This window comes from Ochlerotatus camptorhynchus, unplaced genomic scaffold, assembly GCF_037179485.1.
Source record: "Ochlerotatus camptorhynchus isolate MF236.1 unplaced genomic scaffold, CSIRO-AGI_Acam_v1.1 ptg000216l, whole genome shotgun sequence".
NCBI classification, from domain to species: domain Eukaryota; kingdom Metazoa; phylum Arthropoda; class Insecta; order Diptera; family Culicidae; genus Ochlerotatus; species Ochlerotatus camptorhynchus.
This window is the reverse complement of record NW_027040706.1, coordinates 1,681,574-1,696,394: the sequence shown is the minus strand read 5'-3', so window position 1 is coordinate 1,696,394 and position 14,821 is coordinate 1,681,574. Positions and strand designations below refer to the sequence as shown.

The 14,821-nt window shown below is 36.8% G+C and overlaps 1 protein-coding gene across 1 annotated transcript in view; it reads left to right on the top strand.

Moving 5' to 3' along the window:
- The first annotated feature begins 248 nt into the window (after window positions 1-248).
- The window catches only part of Syn (synapsin), a 104,517-nt gene continuing 89,944 nt past the window's right edge, over window positions 249-14,821 (top strand). The window contains exons 1-3 of the mRNA XM_065224860.1: window positions 249-463; window positions 11,887-12,151; window positions 12,264-12,611. The gene's annotated coding sequence lies outside the window, so the exon portion shown is untranslated. The remainder of the gene's footprint in view (window positions 464-11,886; window positions 12,152-12,263; window positions 12,612-14,821) is intronic.

The window sequence follows — 14,821 nt, the reverse complement described above, 5'->3', positions numbered from 1 at the left end:
TAGTAGGTCACATTCGGTGCTATCATTCTAAAGTCGTTCCAACGTGATTCTGTGAGTTTCTATGTAAAATACATTTTGTGAATGAAAACCAGCTCAAACGGTATTTTTGGAAGTCTTCAAAGTGGTTTTTGATTGAAATTATCCATTGACGGTTGGAAATTGCGATCGGAAAATCATAATTTCAGCCGAATAGAAACGTTGATTTTCCCAGCTAGTGAACTTTTTCCATCCATTGATGGACTTTTCGGCCTTCGCGTATTTCGTGTACGTCGTGTGTGTGACTGTCCGTGTCCGAGGATAGACGATTGAGAAGGATTTTCATTCTAGTTGAATTCGGTATCGGTAGAAGTGCTGTGAAATCCTCCCCATTTTTTCGCTGTGGATAAGAAGTGAATTTTTGAAAAGATTTTCTATTGAAATCTGAAGGTTATTTGCGGTTCATAAAGGATTACATCCAACTAAGGTAGGAATTGTTGAATTTTTGACGATAACCGCATAAAATAAACGAAATTTAGTGAAACAAGATCTTTGCTTAGCGCAAGGAAAAGATTGACTTGCTCATGTGATGTGAAAATTCTTTCAGCCAAATGGTTGAGATTGTGTAACTCCCACAGATCGTGGAAATTTCATAGTTTATGTTAATTACAATATTGTATGGTATATTGTATTCCTTAAATGCAGCACACGTTTCAATTTCCAACCGTGTTAGTTGTGAATTTTCATTGAAAAAACTTTCCTCACGGCATTTTCCTCTGCCTCAGTAGCTTTTTAAATGGGTGGTCACGGGCGCCGCATACAGTTGTTCCAAAGCCTCACGGTATATATATATAGAAATGTACGTATGTATGTATGTACCGGAGTGAGGACGGTGACTCCTGTTTCTTCGTTGATTTTCCACCGTGTCTGGACTATGCTTCTCAAGTGTTTCCTTACTTTTCATTTCCGTCCAGCCAGCAAGGCTCCAATGGGCGGGTGTTTACAATGAAAAAGCTATCGCAACATTGGTATAGCTAGTGAAAAAGTGCTGTTAATATTCTTTGCTTTGCTTTGCATTACACTTTACAGCGGATTGGTGGTTTGCGTGTCTGGATTTGTACCCAACCGCGACGGTAATCCACCTAATTACGGTTTTCATAGGTTTCAAAGAAATTTTAACTCTGACTGCATTTATCGAACAGTTTCGCGGCATAGCTGCACTAATGCTAACCGTAGTATATGGTCGGGTGCTCGTCCAGACGACTCATGTGCCGCAAGGCACACCAAATCATAAGTGTATCGATTTTTCATCAATCTGATTATCCTTCTTTTTTTATTTTCGGGTTTAATGATGGCTCAACTTGTGCCAATCAGTAAGACCTGTACGGAAAGCTTCCCAATGTCTTTCGTATGAGGTATCATTAGAAGCATTGCTACATATTATTTACTAATCGTTTGTTCGTGTCGTGTCTTCTACGGATGACACACTCAACCTTGTTAGTGGATTCTATTCGGATTCCTAGCACGGCTATTTTAATGAGAATATTTCTTCTGAAGCTATAGAATGCTTTGAATGCTCGCCGTATCTATTATCCTGTTTCAGTAGGCTCAAACCCTATGATCTATATTCGGAACTGCTATGACAATAACGATATTTGAATTGATAAAAAAATGTTTTTCAAACGAAAATCAATGTAATGGTACATGTACCAGTCATGGCTTCATGTCCCTATTATAGCATATGAGAAATCCATATGAAGTACACTCAATTCTTTTTATCGGCATTATTTTCGCCTCTATTTTTGATCGTGTGATCTAAATTTACAACCAATTTAATGCAAATTGTTTCCAAAAATCATTAAAAAAATCTGATGAGGGCAAATTCTAAAAAAAATGCATAAAAGCAGAATTGAGTGTAATTGGAAAACACCATAATAGGAACTTATATTCATCACTATATTCATAATCTACCCTTGTATCATTGTTATTAAATATTGAGCTTCTTAAAGTTTTCTAGAGCTCGAATTCATTAGTGTAGCTTGCCAGTACTGCTTTCAAATAAGTTTTTGTTTTGCCTGTGCGAAAATATTACGCACAGGAGTCTACACCGGTGCAAAAAGCACACAAAAAATCTCATCTATTTTTCGTCAATATTAAAAATTTCGCATTGAAATAGAATATTCTTATCTATTGCAGTTAAGAAATCAGAAAACTTTTCTTTGACGAATCTACATATTTTTTTTCCAAAATCAAAGTTACCGGGGAATATTTATTTGTTTTCATTAAATATTTTAAAAAAATCGAGAAGAAATAATAACATTGACAAACTATAGATATTGAAATTAGTTTTTATGAGGACTCGGTCGTTCAACATCCTAAGAAACATGGTAAGTTTTATCAAAGTCAAATTGTGGTCTACAAGACTATGATAATACCAAAATTGTTACTTGGAATGATTACTTATCAGATTTGGTGTTTTGTTTATTTTTGGGACATTTTTGAAATCTCAAATTTGAAAACTTCGATATCGAGTGGAATTCATCAACCGTTGCGAAATTTTTGGCTGCTGACATCCAGGAATTGTTTTGCAGAATGTCAGCATACAAAGGTCAATTTTTGCTGAGATTTCCGTAAAACATTTCCGAACGGCTCGGCGGGGCCGCAATTACAAATATTCGGCATACACAACTAAGCGTGTGGTTCCCTGAATTCGAATCACATGCTACAATTCCTGTGCAGAATGTATTTCCGGGAAAACTGCTAGAAAAGTTTTCTTAAGACACCTGAATGCACTTGCAGTGCAATTGCTTTTTAAATCACTAGAAATTTCACGTGTTTTTTTTTATTTTTATTTCTTGATGTTGGAAAATTTTTACCGTCATTAAATAAATAATTTGGATTCAAAGACAGTAAATTTGGTCTAAAATTTTACTTTCAAGCTATTAACTTCTTCTACTTCTAGGTTTTTCACGCTTTTGTAGCGAACGTTTTGCCGGCTTTCAACTTTATGTTCTAGATGCACTTCCACAGTGATTAATTTGGAGCTTTCTATGAAAACCATGAAGTTGTATATTGTGTGGCAAACACAATGATACTCTATGTCCAGGGAAGTCGAGAAAATTTCCAAACCGTAAAATTTCCTCGTCCTGACTGAGAATCGAACCCACCTCCTCAAAGCCGGTAATACCGTGCCTTTACTGACTAGGGTATTTGAGGCCCATTTTAATAAATTATAAATCCATGTAGTAGAACATATTGCTTGCTACGAGAAACTCATCAAGACAAGCATTGGTGGAGTCTCATGGGGAACGAACTTGGTATAATGGTTAGCATCCATGCGTTTCACGCAATAAATATAAATATAAATATGATGCACGATGCAATTAGATGCGAGAAATGAAAGAAGATTTTTCGTAGATCGACTCGCTAGTATGAGATTTTTCGAGCATCTAGAATTGCGATTTAGACGTGACGCCTTTTGGTCCCACCGCCGGAGGCTATCTAACAGCCAATATATTGGAAACTCTCGACTTGTTCCACTACTTGCCCAGCTACCGTAAATTTGGGAGTGGTTGACCGGGTTGGCATCCATCGAGATTTGGTCGTGTTGAGAACTACCACAGAGAAACGTTCAACTAGGTTTTTAAGCTAAAGCTATCAGTACACTGTTTGTAAAAATGACAAATATTTGATGATCAGTGTTTGACCAAATGTTGCTGTTTGTCTAATCATTAGACTGACCACACGTAATCAAATATTTGGCAAAGTTTAATTTGTCGAGTATAGCTTTGATTGATGTTGTTTGCTTATTTGGAAAATGACCACAAAGGGTCAGTCAGTACATTATTTGTCGTATGCTCATTTTGATTTACCCACTTTTGAGTAAAACTGAATGTGCACAGTACAAAATATTCTTGACGAAGTTCTTGACGAAATAGTCAAGAGTTTAAACTTCAAACTTCTTAAGGAAGATCATAATATATCTATAGGACGTGCATAGGGTTTCGATGTAGTCTACAGGACTATGGAGAAGTGCATTGGTCTTCTCGCATAAGGTCATAGGATATCTAGTAAAAGTGCTAAAGATTTCTAGGAAATTATATAGCACTTATTGAGGACGTTCATAGTACTTCTTGAGGATTTCTAATGCACCTATCGGGGATACCCTTATGACTCCTCGAAGAAATTCACAGGACTTCTTGGACATGTCTAAAGGACTAATCGTAGAAGTCCATGCGCCTAAAGGACTTCTTGTGTAAATATATAGTGTACATATATAGTGTACATATAGGAATTCTCCTTTAAATTCTCGCCTTAGTCCTCAGGACATCTATCTGCAAATGACATCGGGAAATTTCTTAGGACTTCTGGAAGTAGTCTATAGGACTTATTTAGCAATTTTGTTTAGAAAATCTTCAATATCTTTTGATAGTCGAGGGATACAGATTTTATTTCTTGAGCAAAGTTGTGTATTTTGACGAATTTTAAAAGTTCTTTGAGAACAGTTTTTACGAAAAATTTGAAATAAAAAAGTTAGAGCTGGAAAACTGATTTTTATGGGTGCACCCTAACGCAGTTCAGAAACAACTTCTTCCAACAATGTGTGTCTTTATTTTTTTAAATACGAAAGTTAGTTTTTGGATTTCATGGATGGAACCCTAATGTTTGAAGGCACCAAAAGAATGATAATTTTAAGAAGAATAACTTCACTGAAAACACCAAACGCCTAAATCCTAAAACAAAAGTTCTTTGGACTTTTGTCTTGTGTCCAATCCTGGACCACTGTGCAGTGTCGTGATCGTGTGTGAACGTTTTTGATAGAGTTTATTGTGGCTTGGTGCCGGTAAATTTTGAGAAGCGTGGAGGGTGTTAGAGTTGGTCGTTTTTATTTTTTCGGTTTCTGGACCAAAATAGTGCAAATAGTGTGAATTGAATTCGTGGTGTGTGTTTCCACATAATAAGACATCTGCCATGGATTGATTTGGTGAGCTCGTTCCAGTTTGGGGAATATTCTAATACATTTATTAACATCAATGAACATCGCGTAAAAGTAGAATTTAATGAAGGCCTAAGTGCATTTTCGGAACTTTATGTCTCGGGGTTTGAAGGATCGTCGGTTGCAGTGGCTTATTTTAATGTAGGGGGCACCAATATCATAAGTGGTGTTGTTAAATGAGGGACTCGGCTGCCTTAGACCTTGTACAGACATGCAAAGTACACCGTTGTAATACCGTTGTACCATAGAGGTAAATTCAAGACCAGAAGGTCCCGAAGAAACGTGCTCAACTTTTTGGCTCAGCTCTGGTACTATCTTCGGTCCCAAGCTAATTGATGCACCCCTCGAAACATAGGAAAATCCACGAACCCCTCATTTTATCTGTCAAACTTTCATAGCTAATCAAAACAAACATAGTGGAGTACTAGAATTTCGACTAGAATGGGGTACTATAATCGATTTGCTTGGGACTAATAGGCTAGTCAAGTAGTGAGCCAATTTAAAATCATTAGTTTCCACCGGCTGGTGTTAAGGGCAGCGGTGTGATTTGAACCCACAATTCCCATTCAGTACACGGATGCATTGCCAATGATACAACGTTGAACCTATGATCTACGGAGGTATTTGGCTAATGACATTTGAGTTTCGAATCCGTTTTCCTCCCTAGTCTTTTTGCACAAGCGTTCTCTAATACACAGATAGTTAAAGGATGGATGAATTTGTTAGCTATTGTATAAAGCTCCTACAATTGAAAAATAAAATCGTTAGAACGGCAGCCTACTTAATATGTGGACTAACAATGGATTTCTAAATTCTTAAATATAGGGAACTGCCCGTCAAAGGCCCCTATCGACACCTTTAAAACCTACATATATCATAAGCATATCATCTAGTTCGAAAAGGCAATGATAATTGCAAATCAAGCTAAATTTCCAGATCCATGTTTGAAATTGCAGATCGTATATAAAACACATACTTAACAGCGTTAATGCCTAGCATCCATTATGCCTAATGTATTTATGCCTAACGTGCCTATGCCTAATGTCTGTATGCCAAACATGTTTATGCTTAATGGGGTACACTTCAGACTTTGTGTTCCTTCATACCTAATAACAGCACGGACAAAATTGCAGAAGAATGAATCACCGTTGACTTATAGGGAAATACCCGATTCGAAAGACATAATTCACAAATAGCAGAAATCTGAAGAACTCTTTTGCTATTGATTTGATAGCTATAACCCGAGTAGAAGAAAATAACATATTAATACCAAATTCAGGTTTGAACAGCATAACTGGCAACCTTACCCGAGCAGGAACGAAAATCTCGATTCCTCAAATTGGTATAGATGAGCATGACATAAGAGGTAAAATACCAAAAATACCCAATTATGCAATTGCAATACCAAAACAATACCACGCAGGTATTCTTTTGGTATCCAAATATCAATTTTTGTTTTTTTTTAACAAAAAAAATGTTATTTACAAAGTATTTTGTATACAATTTTTGGTTATTTTACCTCTTATGTCATGCTGATCAATTCCAAGTTTTGGTATTAGATCAGAATTAGTTATTCATTAGTTATTTTCTCCTGCTCGGGTAAAAGTGGTATTGACGAGCCTGACATAACCCGATCAGGAAAAAATAACTTATTAATACCAAATTCGCATCATCGTTCCATGATTGCTCTGTCAATTTTCGCTGCAAAGTTTGGCCAAATTGATTCCGCAAGATCGTTCTTCACAGATGGATCACTAATAGAGGCGTCCGCTGGTTTTGGTATTTATAACGAATTTCATAGCGCCTCTCGAATGCTTCATGCTCCTTGTTCCGTATATGTTGCGGAACTGGCGGCAATACATTATACGCTAAAGGGTGATACGGTCAAAATTTGGTCAATATCAACTTGACGTATTTCTTTCAATTTTGCATTTAAAAAACCTGAACACCCCTCATTTTGAAGGTGTGTGTGTGTAGAATGTTGCTCCTATTTTGATTTTGAAATTCACTCTTCAGTTGTCAAAATGCCGTCCAAGCAAGAAGAGCAGTGCATCAAAATTTTGCTCGCGCATCGCGAAAATCCGAGCTACTCGCACGCAAAGTTGGCAAAATCGCTAAAAGTTGCCAAATCAACCGTTACAAATGTAATTAAAGTGTTTGGGGAACGTTTGTCGACAGCCAGGAAGTCTGGATCGGGGGGAAATCGAAAACCGGAAGCCGCTGAGACGACAAAGAGAGTTGCCGGTAGTTTCAAGCGAAACCCTAACCTCTCTCTCCGAGATGCCGCAAATAAGCTGGGTGTATCGTCTACAACCGTGCATCGAGCCAAAAAACGAGCCGGACTATCGACTTACAAGAAGGTAGTGACTCCAAATCGCGATGATAAACAAAATACGACGGCCAAAGCGCGATCCCGGAGGCTGTACACGACGATGCTGACGAAGTTTGACTGCGTGGTAATGGACGACGAAACCTACGTCAAAGCCGACTACAAGCAGCTTCCGGGACAAGAGTTTTATACGGCAAAAGGAAGGGGAAAGGTAGCAGATGTTTTCAAGCACATGAAACTGTCAAAGTTCGCAAAGAAATATCTGGTTTGGCAAGCCATCTGTACCTGTGGCTTGAAAAGCAGCATTTTCATAGCTTCCGGGACTGTCAACCAAGAAATTTACGTGAAAGAGTGTTTGAATAAACGTCTGCTGCCTTTCCTGAAGAAACACGGTTGTTCCGTACTGTTTTGGCCGGATTTGGCATCTTGCCATTACAGTAAAAAGGCCATGGAGTGGTACGCCACCAACAACGTGCAGGTGGTTCCCAAGGACAAGAACCCTCCCAACACGCCAGAGCTCCGCCCAATTGAGAAATACTGGGCTATTGTCAAGCGGAACCTAAAGAAGACCAAAAAAACTGCTAAGGGCGAGCAGCAGTTCAAGGCAAACTGGCTTTCTGCGGCGAAGAAGGTGGACAAGGTGGCTGTACAAAATCTGATGGCAGGGGTCAAGCGTAAGGCCCGGCAATTCGGATTTGGAAAAGCGGAAGCCTAACTGAATATTTTTCCTGAATTTTATACTAATTGAACTTGAAAAAGAAATTTAATTTGATTTTTTAAATAAACGATTTCACCGATTTACACGCGTTTTCCCTTGACCAAATTTTGACCGTATCACCCTTTAGAAACGATCGCCTCACTTGCACCAGATCATTATTTTATTTTTACGGATAGTCTCAGTTCTGTCGAGGCTATTCGCTCCATGAGGCCTGTAAAGCACTCCTCGTATTTCTCATGAAAATACGAGAGCTTCTAAGTGCTTTATCTTTAAGATCTTTTGTCATCACCTTTGCATGGGTCCCATCTCATTGCTCGATTCCGGGCAATGAGAAGGCGGACTCGCTTGCAAAGGTGGGCGCTATGGAAGGCGATATTTACGATCGACAAATCGCCTACGACGAATTTTTCTTCATTTATCGTCAACAGTCCCTCGCCAGCTGGCAAAATAAATGGAGTGAAGGGAGTTTGGGACGATGGTTATATTCAATCATCCCTAAGGTGTCGAAGTGTCCTTGGTTCAAGGGGTTGGATGTGGGTCGAGACTTCATTCGTATGATGTCTCGCCTCATGTCCAATCACTACTCGTTAAACGCTCACTTGTTCCGTGTTGAGCTGAGGGACAGTAATCTCTGTGAATGTGGACAAGGTTACCAGGACGCAGATCACATTATTTGGTCATGTGCTGAGCACCGTGGAGTCAGATCCGAGTTGTACGATTCCCTTCGGGCTCGAGGTAGACAACCTAATGTTCCAGTTCGGGATATTTTGGCTAGACGCGATCTGGAGTTTATGCAACTCATATATGTTTTCTTGAAGAATATTAACCATAGATTGTAAGTTTGATTAACCTTGTGTTTAGTTTGTGTTTTGTATGTGTGTGTGTATTTTTTTTTTGTAGATTTGTTTCTGTAATAATTGTATAATTACAGAGTTGATATAACGTCGATAGGATTAAGTATATGTTTTAGAAATAGTGAAATTTTTTAATCATAAATCATATTCCAAATCTCCTTTTCCCTCTCCCAATCCAAACAATTGTCATCCACTAACCTCGAGAAGACCGCGAGTAATCGGTTCCAATCCTTTAATTTTAGATTTAAGACATTTATAATGTATAAAGAAAATGATAACTTGGCTCTGTAAAGTTTATTCGATTGAGCCTGTACAAATAAAGTAATTAACAAAAAAAAAATACCAAATTCTGGTATGAAAATAGCTTAAATGACAACCTAAACATGGTATTAGTGAGGCTGACATAAGAGGTAAAATACCAAAAATAATACCTCCAAATGTATTATTTTTTGGTATTTTACCTTTTATGTCAGGCTCATCCATACCAATTTGAGGTATCGAGATATTCAGCTTAGTATTTTGGTATCAGATCAGAATAAGGTATTCATTAGTTCTTTTCTCTTGCTTTGATTACGTTTTGTTACTTTGATATTTATTTGATATTTTACAAAATATTTCGGTAGCTGTATAATACTAAAACACGGTTTTATACCACAAGCATACCAAAATAAGATATCATACCAGATTAAGAAATTCATATGTTATCGGTGAGTTTTCGGTTCTTGCTCGGGTTATTGGCTTTGTGGTCGTGGTTCGATTTCCGCTCCAGCCGGTGGAACTTATCGCAACCAGGGAATTTCCCTACTGGTTTACGTTGTTTATGTTGAGTGTTGTCCGTTGTCTAGTGTTGAATGTTTAGTTTTTGCAACCTCTGGTTGAAGACGGTGTCAATTGTATTTTTATGTCGATACCATATTTAGGTTTCCTGTTATGCTGTTATCAACCTGAATTTGGTATTCATAAGTTATTTTCTCCTGCTCCAGTGTTTATGCTGCTAGTTTTTGTGAATTCTATTAAGCAAGCGAATCAAGATTCAGCTTATCTCGGAAGAGGTTCCGGATAGAGCATTGATAATTGTAAATCAATTATAATGCCCAGAAAATGGTCCGAACCAAGGACAGTAGCGTTAGTGGGAATAGCAATACATCAACGCTGTTTTATTATGACTGCTACACCAAACCACAATATATTTATAAAACTAACAGATGTCCCCAAAACACTAAGAATATGGCATTAAACGTACAGCAATCTTATTTCGCGTAAATCAGTCACAGGTTTGGGGACCAATTACTACAAAACAACTTGAGAACACAATAAACAGGAAAGATCAACTCATAACATGTAGAATATCCTGGCTGCTACCTCCACATATTGTGCAATCGGTGAAATTATGGGACACTTGACAATCATCCATCATTCTGTTTTAATTTGTATGAAACGTGGACATTTGCCAACCCCCTCTGCAGCCACTAAAGTACCCACGTGGTATATGGACACTTTAGGGGGAGGAGGGAGGTTGGCAAATGTCCATGAATCATACAAATTAAAAAAACATATATATATATACTTGTCACACAGGGGGAGGGGAGTCTAATACCTCTCCAAACTGTCCCCAATTATATTCCAGACAATAACTCAAAGGATCATAAGAAAGTCAAATACATATAGCCAAATTGTTCTACCCAAGAAACTCGTGTTGTATAGTGTAATAGCTCTTTCATCCTGCTGTGTTTGGCATGTGTGCTTACAAGGAAATCCTTTTTTCTTTATTATACTTGAATTGTTTAGGTATCACAATCTAGGTTGCTCACCAGGATTTTGCCCTAGAGCATTTAAAGGTTAATAAGCAAACGACCTAGCTCGACCCTCTCCGATTTGGACGAAACTTTTCACATGTCTTCAGTATGGGAGATAATGTATTTTCACAGGACAAGATACTATTTTGAATCAAGTCTTATCTTTTTAAAGGGCGTGTGCATTTTATTTTAAATATATTTTTCAAAAAATCATAACCTAAATATCGTAGATATTTTGAAATTGTGTCTAAGAGAATTAAATGAGCTTCGTAGAAAAAATATGTGTGGAACATTCAGAAGCAAAACATAACTTCAATAGGGTCTCCGCACTATTTGACTTTGACCTGACTCGCCAGGTGCTTCCCCGGAGGTTTAGTTCGTTTTTTTCTAGATCAGTTTAGTTTGTCTAATAATGTTCCTTTTATTACGAGACAACATAAATAAGTTATGTTTAGATTTAGTACTTTTCATGTTTATTTAAGGTTACATCATTGGGGTCAATGACGCCTGTTGATGTTTAGTCAAAAATAAATAAATAACTGTCAAATAAGTTCAGTTTTTTATTGGAATTGCGTGTATTTAAATTTTTTTTTTGCTGAAAAGGCATTCTAGATTCCTGAACTTTGTCTCAAGCGTCATTTAAATTAGAAGAGCCATTTTCGTTGAGATTTATTAATAAATACAGAATGCGGCTTTTTTAAATTAGTCATAAAAATATGCGAAAAAAAATAACCGAATTCCAGCACAAATTTGATGTTATTCATAGCGAACAAATATGCAATGTTTCATGTAATTCTGAGCGGTAAAACATAAAATTCTTTTAATTTTCGGAATTATGTGGATTTTCTCAGTTCTCTTAATAACCAACAGTGGAAGTGTTCAAAAAAATAAAAGTTGAGAGTAGGCGTTAAGTTCCAGTTAGAACGATTGCTAAAGAAAAATAATCTGGATTTCTGAAAAATTTTGCCTGCTCTAAACTCGGTGTTCACAGCTCCGATAAAACTACATAGTGCCAGTTCAGTTCCTGATTGCAGCCAAATAAGCACCAATTTAGGGAAGATGATTGCATGATTCCTAGAAAAGTCTATTGGAGAATACGCCGCAGGCTTTTGGAAGTGACTAGAATTAGTCAAAATATACTATGTCACTCAATTGTAACAATTAATTAGTATTACAGTACCATATAACTGATTTGTTTTATCCTTTTCTCTTTTCAGATTGCTGTCTCACTAACAGAACGTTGTGGAATAAACTCTGATTTATCAAAAGAAAAGGATAATAGTGTGGCTGTGTCAGGGCTAGTGAAAGTGCTAATTTTGATTTCCACGAAGCGGAAACAAGTGCTAAGTGTGGTGTGGCTACAATACCAATAATTCGTTCCATAATTGGTGCACTAATCAGATCGAACCAAGCAACAGAACAGAAAGCATAAGAACCGTTCTGGCGTTGTTACGTGCGTGAAAACCGACCTTCTATTCAAGGGTGAATTAGTTGTAGAAATTACCTAGATTTCAAGGTTTTAGTTAACATTGTTCGTCTTTCTTTTTCCGTTTCACATGTTCATCTCATTTCCTGGAAAACTTTGACTAGTCAGATTCAGATTGGCTCAATACCGAACGCATACAACCCTTTTTGTGTTGCTAAATAGTCACCTTCATTCTATGCCCTCATCACTATCTCTTCCTTGAGATCGATAGTAACCGGAAGTAGAAAAATACACACAAAAATACATCAGCTACATCAGCAACAACTACGACAAAAAGCTAGTTGAAGCACACGAAATATCGGTTAGATTAAAAGTAAAGAGAACGAGTAGCGAAACCTCAGTAAAAAGGCAACTGCTCATCCAGAGCGTGGTGAAGTTGATTTCAAACTTTTCTTCTCGTTCAATATTAGCGCCATATCTGACGCTGGGTGCGGGCGAATCTGCGCCCCGCCAAAGGTAATTTTCCACATTACATGCACATCTCTTCTTGATTCTACTGTTATGCGTTTTCTACATTTTCTGTTACATCATTTACATATTCACTATCTAGAGTTTTCTTCTCTTTATGCCTTCAAGCTACAAGCTATTATCATTAAGGATACTCCGGTGTCGCAACCTTTGTGCTCTTAATTGCTCTATTCTTTTATTCTCAATATAAGAAGTACCCTTTTTATAAAGTATCACCCACACAGCACATAACCTCATGAGCAAAAATGGCACAGAGCGTAACACAATAAGACACAATAAAAATCATTTGTCTCATGATTCGCTTTCAAAGCCTGTAGCATGGTTTTCATAGCTTAAAGAAAAAAATAATGGAAAAGCAACAATGAAAATGGAAATCTGCTCCACATTGCATGTGTCCTTTAATCTGATTGGTAGCAAGCTGGGTTAAAATTTAAATGCATTCTCGCGGTTAATCTGATCCAACATATTTATTTCTTTTCATTCTCGTGTTTTTTGCTTAAATACTATTTTAATTTTAATTTAATGCTATGTTTGACTAACGCAACGACATTTCTTTACTTTTGAAAATAAAATTAGCACTTACCTTAGATAGAGGAAACACCTAGCACAATAGAGCTTTTTGACGTTAAATCGTCTTTTTCTATCTAGCACACGAAGATGAATGGACTCATTGTTTTCCCACTAATCTATTTCCCTCTAGCTCGCACTACATAGGGAAAATTTTGGCTTCGGCAATACCTTAACCTATTATCGTCAGGGGGTAAACAAAGTTCTAGAGTACTCAAATTTGGCCAATAGCCCAATTACCACCTGACGATGATAGGTTAAGGTATTGCCGAAGTCAACATTTCCCCTACTTCGATTTAGATGGTTCAGTAGTGTGTGCCAAAATCTAGTAGACTGGCCTACAAAAATAAAAGTTCTAATTTTCCTCTAGATTTGTGTCTTTAGGCGAGAAAACCATTTTCTGAATAAATAAATAAATTAATTAATTAATTAATTAATTAATTAATTAATTAATTAATGAATTAATTAATTAATTAATTAATACATAAATAAAAAGAAAAAAAAACATAAATTAAAATATATAAACTTTAAACAAAAATCACCAGCCCGAAACATTCGAGAACAGTTATCTCACCTAATGACACGTGTCTGGAAAATATGAACTTCTATTTTTTAGTGGTAATCTAGTTGATACGTTGCATAAGCTGCCTATATTTTGTTGCAATATTCAAACAAAATGTACATACATATAAGTAAGATAATTAATATCTCCATAATACTAACATGAATCGTGATGCTGTCTTGAGTCAAAGTTGCTCTTTATAGTTTAAGCTACGTGTGCTGAAATTCTGAGCTTAATCGCGTTTGCTGAACTAGTTCTATGCATGAAAGAGTGAAGGAATATTATTTCTCTATACATTTCAACCAATATCCCCATATAAATTTTAAATCAAAGCAGTTGAAATTTTCACGGAGTGATTTTCTCACCTAATGGCACAAATATGGGGATTGGGCTGTTGAAAAAATTATTAAAAAATCTCCCATATAAATTTAGGCCAGTCTAACTCTATAGTCTCAAAGTTGTATTTAGGAAGACAGCAATATTTGTGCTTAAACCTTTCTTTTTAGGTAATTGGTGTCTTCGTGAAAGTTTTTCCATTTTTTCAGCCAGTATTTTGAAATTGACAATAGGGTGGTCCTTGTTATTGGTGAGTTCCAAAGCCAAAGAATTAATATTGAAGAGGAAAACAAAATTTAACCCTTTTACAAACGTCTTTTGCTTTACGCTTTATCGTAACTAGAACTAGAATTTGGTCCACGTGCAATTTTTTTGACTTATGACCATTTCGATTGAAATCGAATGGCTTATCACGAAAACTAACAAGAAACGTCTAAACTATAGGGGAGAGTGGACAAACTTAATCCCCTGTTTTGATTCTGGATATATATTTGCGAAAAAATTATGAATGCCTTCCCAGAACTGCGTTTTTTTTCTGAGAGATGTCTAAAAACGCATTTTGAAAAATTTGAAGAGACTTCATTCCACTTTGATGACTTGCAGTATTTGTAAGATGTGGGACTCAGGGACATTTCATAGGATTATTTCAAAATTCTCTCGAGCCTCTGACATGACCAAAAGTACGTTTTTCTTAAATAAGCCAGAAAAAGCAGTTTTGAGAGCAAGGGCGCGT